Below are 15,846 nucleotides of genomic sequence, written 5' to 3'. Positions count from 1 at the left end.
ATTCTACTAAGTAAATAGTCATTTCACAACAACAAAATACACACAATTAGCAAAGACACAAACCCAAAGCAAAAACAAAATACACGTAACTATTTTAATAGTTACGTAACTATCTTTGTTTGTCAATTTTACCAAGCAAATTTTTTTGTGTGTACTATTTCTTTTAATACTACTACTATTTCTCCTACTACTACTACTATTTCTGGTACTTCTAATTTTATTTAGTACTTTTGTGTATATCCACTATTATACTATTTTTATGAGTATGTTTTTTTTTTTCAGTGCGTCCATCAACATCAAGTAAAAACCGGGGCACAGTGCATTTTACGAAGTGGTAGGGATAGAAAGCGCAGACAGGCGAGGTGAAATTAGAGACCTGTTGTCGTGAAGCGTGCATGAATGACAGACACGACTGTCAGATTGACAAAATGACAGGAGAGGGGTAACCATTTTCGAAAATTTTCAAAGTTAACCAATGTACTAAAAAACATTAAATTACTATTGAACTCATACTTTTTAATTAACGGTTTTTAATATTTATTATTCTGTATTTATTTAATTTGAATTTTTATAGTCATAAAAAACAAAGAAATTTGATCTATTTGCATTTCATATGTCACAAATATGGATCTTATCTTTCCCCTCTTTAAAAGTCGTAAACATTTGCAGGACGAAGGACGAACAAGACCACCGTGGCCCGTACAACATCAATCGCAGTTTGTATTGTATTTAAGTAATTGGAGGGTAAAATGTGTTTCCAATTTGTTGTACCTATGTTAGCAGCATTTTCCCCCTATTTTTATTTTCCGTCGTTCTCACTTCTCGGAACACTGAAAAAAAATGTTTGTTTAATGTTTAATATTCATCATTATTAACTTCAAATTTAAAGGCAATAGTAAGTACTAAAAAATAAATATAATATTTCATAGTATATTTACCAAAATAAAAAATATAGAAAAGAATTTAAATAATTGTTTTCAGTGAATAGCGGTAAGTGTAACAGTGAGCGGGAAAAGTAACCGGCAAAGGCAACAAGATTGAAAAAGTATTGAATTACATTTATACAACATTTGGTTGAATGGCTGCTGTCAGGGGGTGGTGGGCGCTGGGCGGTGGGTGGTCGAGTGTTGCGGTTTGAGTTTCCTTTTGTTGCCCTGGTGGGTGGTTTTTTTTTGCTGTTGTTGTTCCCTTGAATGGGGTTCGGGTTTTGGCGATTAACGTGAATACCTCTCTCCGACCCATTTTCATTCTCTGTACATTTGTGGCTTCCTTGGGTGTCTGCTCAGAATACACAGTAAGAATAAATTAGAGGTGTGACTTAGTGTTTTATTTAATGTCTATTATTAATCTATTATTATATAAAAATTACAACAAAATTAGGTTAATAAATATTGGAAAAAATATTTAGTGATTTGTATGTCCGTTTGGTTAAGATTGTTTTATGTTTAACTCTTGCTTCGATTATTTTAAAATATTATTAATAAATATTTTATATTTTTTAAATCTGTTTAAAAATCCTTAAAAATTTAAACTTTATTTTCCGTGTATTAAAAGAAACCAGGAAGCAGGGACTACCGAACAGGGAAAACGGAACAGAAGTGAAGTGGGCCGAAGGTCGATTCCCGCAGGAATCGCTGTGAAAATTCATTAGTTGCCCATTTTTATGCTATTTTATTTCAATATAAAAGACGCACGCATGCATGCATTTAGTTTTCCATTCTTTCGCCACAACTACTGACCCCTCCTCCTCCTCCTCATCTTCTGCCGCCGCCTCTGCTTTATTATGCCGTTTGACGCAGCGGACACGCATTAAAATTGTAACAGGCCGAAAGGAAAGGGAATGACAGCCCGGTCCATGGGCGGGGGCGGGGGTCCGAAAAAAGGGGGCGGGGCGGCCAGGTAGTTGCGACAACCTGAGAAAGTGACAGGTAGTGCTGTCAAATCTTAGCAAAAATTCTGGCTACTTCTGGAGAAATAAAATCGAAGGTTTATTGGGATAGGAATTATCGTTTTTCAATATATTTTAAAATAGTGTAACTAGTTTTTTTAAGATGGTTAAGAAATAATTAATTTAAGATACTGAAAAAATGAATTTAAGAATATTTTAAGGTTTTAGATTATTTGCTTTATTCACTCAAAATAAATTTATAAAATTATTAATATTCCTTTTTATTATTATAAGTTTTTGTTTTTATTTTGCAAGTTTCTAATGATATAGCTAAAAAATCTTTGAAAATAGCCAGGTGGCCAACACTGAACGGATGCTGCAAGTGTGCGATGGAGAGGGAGATAGTAGTGATAGTAGGAGAAAGAGACAGGTATTCCCGATCTTGGGTTGACACACTTGCCTTGGGCAACAACTGCAACTTCCTTCGGAACAATGCCACTTTTGTTCACCACGGGTTCGGATCTTTTCCGGACTTTGATTTCCACGAACTGGAATTTCCCACACTTTTCACTTCTCCCTTCGCTGCCCACGATTTTCCCTCCCATTCATTCGAATCCATTTCGGACCTTTTGTGATCGAACCTGTCGATCGGCGGGCATAAATAGCTGTCAGATTCAATTCCGCTTCCATTGCACAGGAAATAATAATGGTTTTTTTTATTGCATTTCAAGGAAATATATTTGTTAAGTGGGAAAAATATTTTTCTTAATATTTTACGCACAATAAAATATATTTTATATAAAAAATATTTATTTTATTTAAAAAAACGATATAATATTTTCTTTGGGTATTTCCCCTTTTTTCGGCGTAGGTTTCTTTTTTTTTTTGAGAATTCTGTAAGCTTCATTGCAACAAATTAGCTTGATTCAGCCTCTGTCACTTCGATCGTGATCTGTCACATTTTCTGTCATTCTCCGGGCTTCCGATCTGTTCCGAATTTCGGCCTGTCATTCAGGCGGCTCTCTTCCACAAGTCATTCGCACAAATTGAGGAAAGTTGCCAGGTCATTTCTTCAATCGGTGGGGGATTTTCCATTTTTTGTAGCACAGCTTTGGGAGCAAAAGTCTTGGGCTTTCGATTTTACTTTCTTTCCGAGGCAGAAAATAAAATAAATTCAGAAACTGCACAAGAAACTAAAAACATTGATGATCAAATGTTTTTTTTATCTCACAGGTATTTAGGTCAGAGTTCAAATCCCTACGATCAATGCCAATTTACATGCTTCATTAACAATATCCCAAAGGATACCGCCCACTGCGGCTACTTCATTAAAGATCGACTCGCACAATTCGAAGATTTCGAAAATTTGGCAATCGAACAATTCGGCAATTGAACAATTGGAGTGAAGATAATTGAGCCAGAGTTCCGATGCCCTTTTATTTATATTTTTTGCGCACTATTGTCGGCTACTTTCAAAACAAACTCCTTGCAGAAAACAGAAAACGAAGCAGTGATGGGCATATCGAAATTTTTGTTTTGATTTCGATTTGAAATTTGTTTTGAGAGCAACAAAAGGGGAGGGTTTGGGAAAAATGCTAGAAAAATTGGGCAAAGGAAATTGAAAATGGAATAGGAATGGGAGTAGGAAAAAGGCCACAGGAAGTCAAAGTGTCAGAGCTCAGGAACTCAGAGGCTCGGAGATTTTTCTATTTATTTGTTGCTGCCGCTGCTATTTGTCATCATTGTTGTCGTGTAGGATCGCCGGATCGAGGCGGAAACGCGGCTAATTTGCACCCCTGCCCCTGGTTCGATTTTCCCATTTCCCTTACATTTCCCCTGCTCAGTTCGCTGCCCGTTTTCCCCGCCCCCTCAGTAGCCGCCGCCGCCTGCGCCTCTGCCTGTGCAAAATTATTAATTTACGAGCTGTCAACAGTTATTGTTCGGCCAGCCCCGTGTTTACATCCACACAAAAAGCGACAACCCAGCAGATTTAGCGAAAGGGAGACAGAGTGAGATGGCCTAGGACTGTTGGAAAAGAGACGGGGAGAGGGCTTAGAAGGCCAGCGGTAGTATTGCCACCAAATCGGGATTCTAAAATCTGATTCCTACCGAGAAATTATTTCGAAAGTTTCCTACTCATTCTTTAACAGTCGCTAAATTTTAAAAGCTTTTCTGCATATTTTTGAAACTGTAATTTTTTAAACTATTTTTTTTACTAAAATGTTGACTTTTTGGGTGTTTTTTTTTTCATAACTTGGCAAAAAATGGTCATACAGTAAAAAGAATGACTGATTTGAACAACTGGCGTCATTGGCTACCGATCTTTATCGTTTTCTGAACGATTTTCAAAAATTAATATTTTGATCAATTATTGATTTTTTGGTAAGGGGTACCATCATAATTTTTTCCAAAAAATTGAAAAAATTAAAAATTTCCAGATTGAAATGCCAATCGATAGGAAATTTTATTACGAGTTCAACGAGGTATGACATTCCATATTGGGACCATTATTTACATTGTTATGGCAATAATACTGTTTGTTTTTGGGGTAAAAATTAAGATCTTGATTTTTGGACAAAAATTTGATATTTTCAAAGTGGGGTTTTTGCTGTAACTTTGACAAAAATTGTCCAAAATCAAAAAGGCATACTGTTTTGTGCAGCTTACAACCGTATAATTAATATCAGTGCACTTTCCGACTGATTTCAGAAAATTAATTTTCGACCCAATTTTCGCATTTTTGGTAAGGGGTACCATCATGATTTTTTGCGAAAAATGGCAAAAATTAAAAGTTTTCAGGTTGAAATGCAAATCGATTGGGAATTAAATTACGAGTTCAACGAGGTATAACATTCCCAATTTGGACAAATATTTTTCAGGATTTGGCCAAAAAACCGAACTTTTTCGTTCAAATTTTGGTGTTTTCAACCTCTCCCTTTATTTAGCTGAAAAGAATTTTCGGTATAAATCTTTCATTATGTACAACTGGCTAGGAAACCTGTACCTTGTTGTTTAGCCGCTGTCGATTTCTGTAGTTGTTTTCATTACGGCCTTTATAATACCTTTGACAAATTTGGTGGAATTTACTCCGCACCGCCCGCAGTTTCCCTCAGATCGCCGGGGCAATTATTCTCGATTAGCCAGCGCGATGATATTGATATTTTCGGCCTCTTCCCCCATTTTTTCCCACCTGGTTCTACGCAATTACCGCCATGACTTAGCCTTCCCGATCGCTTTTAGTTGGTAAAAAGCGACGGTCGGCCGTCATTAGGGCGCTAATTAAATCAAGTGCTTGGCGGGTTTTCCTCATTTCGACTGCGTCATTGTTTGGACAATGGCTGAGCAATTAGCCAGACTCCGGTTTCCATTCTCCGGCTGTCTGATTCTCCGATTCCTCTTCGGTTCTCCGATTTCCGACTTAACCAGGGGCCAATGCACTGCCATCCAAAAATCTTCCGATCGAATGGAAAATATTTCAGAGGGCTTTATCGGCCATTTTTGATAACATGGTAAAAAAGTCTTTAAAATAAAACTTTTATTTGCAATAATAAATAAACATTTTAAAGAAATTTCTTTGGTAATTTTTTTTTTTTTAGAAAAAAAAAACAAAGGTTTTCTTTAAAATATTTTAAAAATTCTATATATTCTACCGGCAAATATATTTGTTAAACTAAGATTATAACTTATCATAACAACATAATAAAAATGTACATCTGTATAATTATGCGAAATAGTTTAGGTGAATCGCAATTAAAAATGTTTTAATGATAAATATTTTTATATATATTTTTATTTATTTCTAAAAATCCCTTTTTAATTTAAGATGCTAATAAACGTATCACAGACTTGCGTGCACAATCCCTTGAGATCTGGAGGTTTTTCAATCCCTCGGCGATCAAAGCACTTGATCCTCTCGCCTCCTGGCAGCTCCTTCCACCTCCCTCCAGAGATACCAGTCCTTCGGTAATGGTAATCCCGTGTGGTAAGCTCCTTCCTCATCCGTCGGCTGATCGGCGGCTTAATCGCTTATCGCATTGGCTCTGAGTTCTCACCATAATCCAGCCAGTGATCCGGGCAAGTCTGGTCTGGTTTGCTCGTCGCTATCTCGCTATCCCGATAAAAACAGGCCAAATGGGAAGCGACTAAGCTCTTGGGCAAACTGCTGGGAAAACGGGAAAAGATCCCAGGAAAATGGGATGGAAAGTCGCCGCCAAATGGCAAGTGGCAAATACCAAATGCCAAAGACAAATATATAAATGGGAGATGGGAAATGGGGGAAGCCAAGTTTTTAGCCCGGCACAGGTGCCACTTGCTCCCATTGACGCTGCCACACCATATATATATATATATACATATCTATATCTATATGGCCAAAGTACCTACAGTCCTTGTCAATTGTTTGGCATTGTTTTCCAACTCGGGAGACTCGGCGACCACTCGACACGGGGCACAATTGTCCTTGTTTCCGATACCCTGTCGTCGGTGATCCAAAATTAGGAGAATATCACTGTTCAGAAACTCCATTGATTAGAAAAAAATAATATTTAATGGATTTTGGTATTAAATTCTATTATAATAGCTTCTAAATTATTTTTTAAAAAATATTTATATTTAATATATAAATATAAATATATATATTATATATAATATATATATATTATATTTATTTTAGGTTTATTTAGGCGCTTCAAATTGAATGTTTATCAGTATTTCATGTTATATAAATATTTCAAGGTTGCAAATACAGACTTATCGACTTGACTTGATATATCGGTTATCGATTATAGAGGCCAGCTAAGAAACTGTACTTTTCCAGGGTATTTTGCGGTTCACTCACCCCAGCGCTTTTGTTCGTTTCAAAGCTCGTCGCCTGGCACTCGAGCGTTCTGTTCTTCGTTCGAGTGGCAGCTCTGGCGGCTAAATGAGCAATTCATGAGTTTGTTGGCAACCCTACTTGAGGGTAGTCGCCGTGCCCCCTTCAACCCCGTTAGACATCCTTTGCTCCTCCTTGCCTTCTTGGCAAAAAAATGAAAAAAAAAAAAAACTCAACGAGCAACTTTTCTTTGCCGACGCGACCCCCCTTCCTGTTCGGGCTTTACTTTTGTCGCCGCCCCTTTGGTTATTGAGCCAGTCATTATGCTGCTTATTATTATTATATTTTTATTGTACTTGTGTTTTTTAATAATCAACCGACTTGACTCGCCGCCCACTCACCCAGGCCACTCGCCCACATGCGTGCAAAAAGTCATTCATTTTATTTACACACATCAAACTCACACACAGTCCTCACTCCTTTTTCATCCCTACGATTTACAGTGGTTTCTTACTAGGAAAAAAAGAGCTCTGCAAATTAATCAGAATCGATAAGATCTAAGTTGGCCTATCGATCGATTTCGATAGTATTTTTAATGCAACCTTAATTTAATCGGTTATTTAAGGGTTTCAAATATATTATTTTGGTAAATTGAAACAAATATTGATAATTTAGATATTCTAAATTAAAATAGAACAATATTTTTGAATCCAATATATTTACAAATCCTAAAAAATTTTAATTAATTTTTTTGTGGAAAGTTTTTAATGTGCAAGACATCCATAACCCATCACCACCTTTAATTTTCCCGCCGATGCTTATAACCCGGGTGCGGTTTTTACACTCCAAATATTCAATTACGCCGCGGGCGGTCCTTTTGCCGGGTCCGGTTCGCTTTTGCAGGTCGCCCTTGTTGCCGATTATTGCCCGAATCAGAATGAGAATCAGAATGAGAATCTGGATCGGAATAAAAGGGAGTGGGCTGAATCGGCTGAATCGGAGACGGAGTCGTAGAGTTCTGTTGACACTTGAGCTCAGGCGGTGGTATTTAATATGCGGCTCAACATTCTTTTCAATTCGCCGAGTATTTTTTCCCTGCCTCGCCAGCTCCTTCTTTTTTTTTAAAAAACCCTCCTTCTCCTTTGGCGACTGCTGTGAAAATGAAAATCGCCCGCCGACAAACGACAAACGTCAAGTGTCAGAAGGCAAAAGTCGAAGGATGGGAAGATCACATGGGGTTCGAAGACGGGGATACCTGGTAGGAATTTTAGATCACTTTATGTGTACTTCAAAATTGATCAAATTATCTTCGTTTTGTGGGGTAAAAACTAAATTATTCAACCAAGAAACTCCAATATTATTGTAACCTTAAAATTGTTTATATAAAATACACTTTCTTAATGATAGACTATAAATATACTTTATTTAATTTTTATTTTTTAACTTAATTATTTAATAATAAAATATTCACATATTGGCTTTGAAATGAAAAGAGTTATTTTGAATATTATATTTTAGGTATGATGGAGATCTATTTTTAAAGGTAAAAAAAACACAAAGTTTCACAATTCACCCCTATTTTGAGACAATAACAACCCTAACTGCATTATCCCGATCGAGGGTATCAGAAATAAAGGCACAGGCTTTTGATGATGTGATTTTCTGATGCAATGAAGCGAGTTCCCGAATGAGCGAGAGGGCGAGAGGGCGACACACGGTTAGACAGAGAGGGGACGATGATAAGGCAAAGTGCGCAGCAAACTTCCTGCTGATTGCTTAATTGACAAAGAGCATATGGGATGCATGAATGAATATATGAATATACCCACACCGCCCATCACACATGTCATTGTTGGTGGCCATAAGCTGCTCCCATCGCCATCGTCATCGCATGGGCGTCCAAAAACGCTGAAAATGCATTAGCGAGGAGTCGAATTCTCTCCTCACTGGACCCCCTTTCCGTTCACCCCCTCTCTTTCCCTCCCTTTCCCTCCCCAAAGGCCAAAGATTAAAATCTAAAAACTGTCAATTAGAGCACACATTTTTCCTCATCAAAACGCGAGTAACAACAAGAAAGATTTCTTACGGCAATCGAACCGCTTTCGGAATGCCCTAAAAAGGTATTCAATAATTACTAACTGATCTATATCCTAAAGGAACCCAGAAATTGTAGATTTTATTATTAATTTTTTTTCTTATCTGAATTCTTATTAGAAAAATAATAGTAAACTATAAAAAAAACACTAAAATATTAATAAACTCTATTCCATTTATAGATATCAAAACAAATTCCAAATAGTTCGCTATTACTGATAGATCAGTATGATTTTTTATTACAGTTTTATGATGAAAATATTGTAAAATATTTTATATATTTAATATTATATTAAACATTATGTTATAACTAAAAATCTTAATTAAAACATCTTTAAGATGTTCGGTGGCATACAAAAATAACCATACCCTTGTCAACGAAATTAGGGTATCCCAAAAACGGGGGCCACAGTCAGCGACAGACTTGGGTCCAGCTTAAGCCGCTGCCCCGCCCCCTCTGGGTCCACCCCCTTCTGAGCCCCCCGCTCCCCCTGCCCCACCCCATTTTCCGTCCATCAATGTGACGGCGTCCCACGTCCCACGTTCAACATACAACATCCAACATTCAGCGTTCCCTGTGGCCAGTGGCCACACTCAAAATAAAATTAACCCTAAAGTCAAGGAAATCGCCCTACTTTTGTCTTCAAGACAAGCTCGCCCTAAATTTTAGGGTCAAATTTTTCTATATTTTTGATTTTTTTTGACGTCATATTTCTAAATTTTAGGGTAATTTTACTAAATTTAAGGGCAAAAATTTCTAAAAAGTAGGAAATTTTCCTAAAAAATAGAAATTAAAAACAAAACAAAAAAACATGTTCAATCATGATTTTTTTTTGTATATACGTTTATATTATGTACTCCTCCCTATATACATATGCTGGCGTTGTGTGTCTTGTATATTGTGAATGTTAAAGGTTATGTATTTATTATTATGTATTTGCGCTTGGATTTCTTATCTAACAAAAGCCAAATGTGGTTGTAAATGTGGACTACGGGACTGCGGAAGATTGGGAATGTAGAAATTATGATTAGTTAATATTTTATGTTCATGAAAAAAACTTACAATTTTTTACTTGTCCGTCGTGAGAATCGAACCCGGGTCTCCCGCGCGAGGAGCGAATGGCCTACATACTGGGCCATTGTAGCACTTAAACTTGCTGTGCCAAACCGAGCAATGTATGTAAAGGGTGAAGCGGACAACACATTTGAATACTAATTGCATAATTTTGACCATTTGCGTTTTACTTATTTACATACGTATATACATATGTATATATTTATGCTAACGCAATTTATATTATGTGTAGTATATAGTAAATAACTGAATATAAACCTAATTATTTTTAGTTTACTGCTTGCCATCAATAAAAAAAGGAATAAAAAAAAGTAAAAAAATAAATAAAAATAAAATAAAATAAATTAAAAAAAATAAAATAACATTAAAAAAAAAAGTTAAAAAATTTTGCTCTGGGACTCGAACCCGCGTCGATTCGATTGCTAACCAAGTGCTTTAACGGTCTGCGCCACGAGTACAGCTGGCCGGCAGCTGACAAGTTCTGGCATTGAACATTTTGGTGTGCCAGAGCATGTGAAAACAACTATTTCTATTTTTTAGAAAAACTTTCTACTTTTTAGGAAATGTTTCTATTATTTAGGGTTAGCTTAATTTTAGGGTTAGGACACTCATTTTTAGAAAAGGTGTTGCCAATATATTTTATTATTTTCGTTTGCCTTTCTATTTTTCAGAAAATAATTTCTAATTTTAAGGGCATTTTTTTCTAGATTTTAGGGTGATTTTAGTTCATGGTAACCATTTTCTACATTTAAGAAATACTTCCTGGATTTAAGGAAAACTTTCTTGACTTAAGAAAAATTTCCTTAGATTTAGAAATAACTTTCTTGTATTTAGAAAAAAGAAATTTTAATGGCGATTTTCTAAAATTTAGGGTTAAATTTATTTTGAGTGCAGGTTCCATTGGATTGGTTTGGAATTGGAAGTGGAATTGGACCTGGGGACTTGGACACCGCCACACTAAGTCCCTAGCTGCCTCTCTTTCGCTCCCCTTGCAGCCACATATGGCCGTCTCTCTCCATTGCTCGGTTGTCAGGGCACTCGGAAATCATTGACATAATTCTTGGCATTTCATTTGTGCTTCGCCAGCTCCGACTTAGGTTCCCCCGTTCTACGGTCCAAATTCCCTAAGCAAAACTCATGAATGATAACCTATTAGATCTTATAAGGTCTTGATATCTTAAATATTATAACCAATTATTTTATTATATTATATTATTTATTATTTTTAATTTTGGTGGTCAGTTTCAAGTTTATTAACTTTAATTCCAATTAAAGATACAAAGATACTTTTAGATCATACAAGGTCTGAAAATATCACATATTATAACCAATATATTATTCATAATATTAATGATATTTTTCATTATTAAAGAAACAATTTTCGTTAAATAATTAATTTTTTTTTTATAGATTTGCCCTTATAACTCATGGTCTTATATAAGAAAGTTCCCCTGTATCTCCAACTTTATCTTTCTACCTATTTTTTGTATCTTGCCTTCTCTTTTTTGTCTTTGGTGGCATTTGTGTTGTTTTAATTTACTTCTTATAGTTGTTCAGTTCGCGAGGGTTTTGAATTACAACCGCCCAAGATTGGCCACACCCCCCGGAATAAGGGCTTAAACCCCCCGCCGCCACCCCCTTTGTTCTTTCTTATATTGAGCCACAAAGTACAAGTAAATACATTTATTTAGTTCGATCCAAACGTCAACGTCAACATCTTCTTCTTCGACTTGGGCATTTTCTTTTCTTTTTTCTTGTTCTTGGTATTGGTATTGGTATTGGTCCTCCATTCTCATCACCATCCCCTTTCCATCCCCATTGTCTTCCCCCAATCTTCCCCATGTCGTTGGTCATCGTCTGGGAGGGCAGACAATGAAGGAAGAGCTTAAAAATAATACCTTGCCTGCTTATGTTGACGTTTTCATCCCCCTTCCTCAGCAGGCCAGCAGAACGCCGCCCCTGCCATTATCCCTCTCCCCTTCCCTTTCCCCTTCCCCTTCCCTGCTCACCTGTTGGCCACCTGAAGCTGAAGCATAGTTACAGCAACATTATAAGATCCCCCTCGCAGCCCACACCCATGCACTTGGGAAAAAGTAAGTGATTAACTAGTGAAAAATGGAAAAACCTCCTGCGGAAACCGCTTACTTTCTTGTAAAACATTAAAAATCTTTATTATTCTTACTATTTACTTTAAATATTTTTATTAAACTTTACTTTTCCAGAGATAACACAATTATTTTCCAGTGCTTTCAGTTTTGTTGTGGACCATTGGCCAGCATTGCTGTTGTCACCAGATACCCGTGGCCGCACTCCTTGGCCAGATGCCAAGTGTTAAAGCCCACAGCAAGTGCTTCACTTTTCCTCTGAAATGGAATGGGAACCCCCTTGAAAAACCCCCCTACCCCGCCCACTTGAAACCAGAAACCCCCTCCCACTCGTAATGAGCCTCGGTGGGCAGAGCTGAAGAGCCAGGCTAATTGGAGTCTTAGTTTTCCTGCTTCTCTCAGTTCAAGTTTGTTGCAAGGGATCGCTCAAGGATCCCGATGGCCGAGAACAAAATGGCGGTAAAATCGTATTAAATTCACCGAGGGAAAAGCTTGAAAAATCTGACATTTTATGTAAAAATACGACGTACTAATAACAACCTAATAATAAACATCAACTTTCCGACTGATTTGAGAAAATTAATTTTTGACCCCAGTTTCGCATTTTTGATAAGGGGTACCATCATAATTTTTTGCGAAAAATGGCAAAAGTTAAAAATTTCCAGGTTGAAATGCCAATCGATAGGGAATTTCATTACGAGCTCGACGAGGTATAACATACCAAATTTGGACCATTATTTCCATTGTTCTGGCCAAAATACTGTTATAATAATAATATTTTTTACAGTTTTTGATTTTTTTATACCCTTGTAGAGGGTATTATAATTTCAGTCAGATGTTTGCAACGCAGTGAAGGAGACGTTTCCGACCACATAAAGTATATATATTCTTGATCAGCACCAATAGCCGAGTCTATCTAGCCATGTCCGTCTGTCCGTCTGTCCGTCTGTCCGTCTGTCCGTCTGTCCGTCTGTCCGTCTGTCCGTCTGTCCGTTTCTATGCGAACTAGTCTCTCAGTTTTAAAGCTATCGCGATGAAACTTTCCCGAAGGTCTTCTTTCTATTGCAGGTAGTACATATGTCGGAGCCAGCCGGATCGGACCACTATATCTTAAGGCTCCCAAACAAATATAAGAAAATTCATTGTAACTTTGTAGGAAGTAGGCGTTTTGATTCTTGACTACTTAAAAACAAAATTGAAATAAATCGAAACGCTGAATCAGGAATCCCTGGAACTGCACCGAGTGAGTATTCTTTTATCTACAAGGGTATATAAGCTTCGGCTGGCCGAAGGTAGCTTCCTTTCTTGTTTAAAATAATTTTTCAATCTGCTCGCGGTGGAAATATTTAACTATTTACTTAATAATACACAATCAGATCGAATGCGCCATTTTGTGAGGTTATAAAAAGGAATAAAAAGACAAAAATGGACAGCAGAGGCATATTGAATTACCAGATATTGCCTAATTGAAATGTTTGCTCTATTTTGGCCTCAAATGGTTTTTGACACTCGCCGGCTTCCATTTCGAGATTCTGGATTCGAGTTTCGAGTTTAGAGATCCCAGATCGCTTATCGCGCCCAAGTGAGAAATGTCAATGCAAGGATTGTCCCCTGCCCCAAGATCATTAATATAGGTATGTGTATGTACATACATATAGAAAGAAGAAAAGCTGGGAACAATGGGTGCAAAGATGATCCCGGCAATATATATACTTATATCGATGGTGTCGCCATCGGCAGCACACAAAACATCAACACAATGGATGCCACGATTTCGATTCCGATTCTGATTTTGATTTCGATTTCCATTTCGGGATTTCGTGGAGGGACAGATGAGTTCGGAGTCCTTCGTTTTGAGTGCACTTTTTGCCATCTGAAAGCCGATCGCCTGATTGACAGTCCCAAAACCTCAGAGTGTCGAGAGGGTGGATAACAGAAATCACTCTGAAATTCGAACTATTGGAACTCGCGACAAAACAAAGGATTGAGTTTGATAAAAAGAAAGGAATTGACACACGATCTTTAAGGGATTACTAAGCAACTAAACTCTTTTTCTTCATTTGATAACTTATATATTTAAAATAATATATTTAATTCTATTCGAAAGCATAAAATAATATTTTGTATTTAATCTACACCATTAAATGATATATTTTATTCAAAATGGGAATTTAATCAATTAACAAAACAACACAGAACAATCATTTTTAAATTATGTATAATATTTATCCTTAATTAACTCATTTTTAAATAAAATAAATCTTTCAACGTGGAAATAACAATTATAAATTTTCCATTGCATAAAACGTACAACAGCCCACAGATTTAATCCATGAACCATAAATTCATGAATTCCCAATAAATGTAATAAAATAAATTTGATAAATAGGCAATTAATTAAGATGTGCTAAATACTTCCTTGGCCGCCAGGTGGAGCTGCAAACAGCTCTATATATAAATCCCCACAAAGTGACTGTAATAGCTAATAAATAATAATTGAATGTATAAATCATGCATAATCGTGTGTTGAATTAACAATCAATAATTTTGTTGTTTTCGCTGCGCCACTGCGATGGCATTTCAATGCGAAACGAAACGAGACGAGATAATTATCTGTGGACTCGAAAACAACTCAATTACGGGACTAATAAACGAAACGAACGCCTTTGCTAACCTAGTGAAAAATTTCATTAATTAGTTTGAAACACCCCGCCGACGATTATATATCTATATCCTCGGGCTATAGGCATTATCTCAGCCCCTCCTCTAAAATATAAAATCCCTGAAAATGCCACAAAATGTTGACATATGCATTTAACTTGAACAGAGAGGAACATTAACATTTTGACTTAACTCGCTGCCCGGGAGGAACACTCCCACTCCCACTTTTCACCCAAAGTGGGAAAATGGAAACGGAAAACCCCACCCACCCCCATAATAATAATACCCCTGGTTGCGGGTGATTGCTTTGATTATGGCTAAATGATGACTGATGTTGCTGCTGTGGATGTGGATGTGGATGTGAATGTAGATGTGCCTCTGCCTGCGAGTTAATGCCAACACCTAGCAACGCAATCTTGAGTGCCGAATCCGAATCAGAATACCCCCGCAAAACCCCTGCAAAACCCCCTCAAAGCTCCTGCAAATGTTGCGTAACAAATGGAAAATGGAAATGCGGCTCTGAAATTAGTTACCCCGATCTAATCAGCCGGTAAACTCTGCCCCGGTAATTGTTCCATCTTCCATCTGGCTGATGGCTGATGGGCACTCCGTTGTTCTCGTTCTCGTTCTCCTCTGGATTTGCTGGTTGGTTGCCAGTTGCCAGCAAAGCTGCTTGAGATGTTGCTGCTGGGCATTGGTTGCACTTGTGTATGTTGCAGCTGCAACTAGCAACTGTTTTTGCCCTCTTTAAACATCGATGATTTAAAAGAATGATTTATGATAGTTTGGAATGGAAATAAAAGTTAGTATTTAATTTAAATAAAGAAAAATTTACTACACTAACTAATCGAGACACTTCCCTTTTAAATTGGAATGAGTTGGGTGAAGTTATGACCTCTAGAATGGCCGTTTGGGGTCACCATTTAACTCAGTTTAAACTAAATATCAAAAAGATATTAGAAAAATAACCACAAGCACATTGGAAACGAAACAGAATCAGGTGGCTTAAACTATTGACTCTAGCATTGCCGTTTTGGGGTCACCAGTTTATTAATTTGCAAATTAATAGCAAAGAAACGATGAAATATTTTAATAAAAAATTTAAAAGAAATAATATAGAAACCTACATTAAAATCCCAACAAAATGGGCCAAGTTATGGGCACTAGAAGTGCCGTTCTGGGTCACAATTTCACTAATTTTTAACTAAAT

Source organism: Drosophila takahashii, chromosome X (genome assembly GCF_030179915.1).
Source record: "Drosophila takahashii strain IR98-3 E-12201 chromosome X, DtakHiC1v2, whole genome shotgun sequence".
Taxonomy (NCBI): domain Eukaryota; kingdom Metazoa; phylum Arthropoda; class Insecta; order Diptera; family Drosophilidae; genus Drosophila; species Drosophila takahashii.
This window is presented reverse-complemented; position numbering follows the sequence as displayed.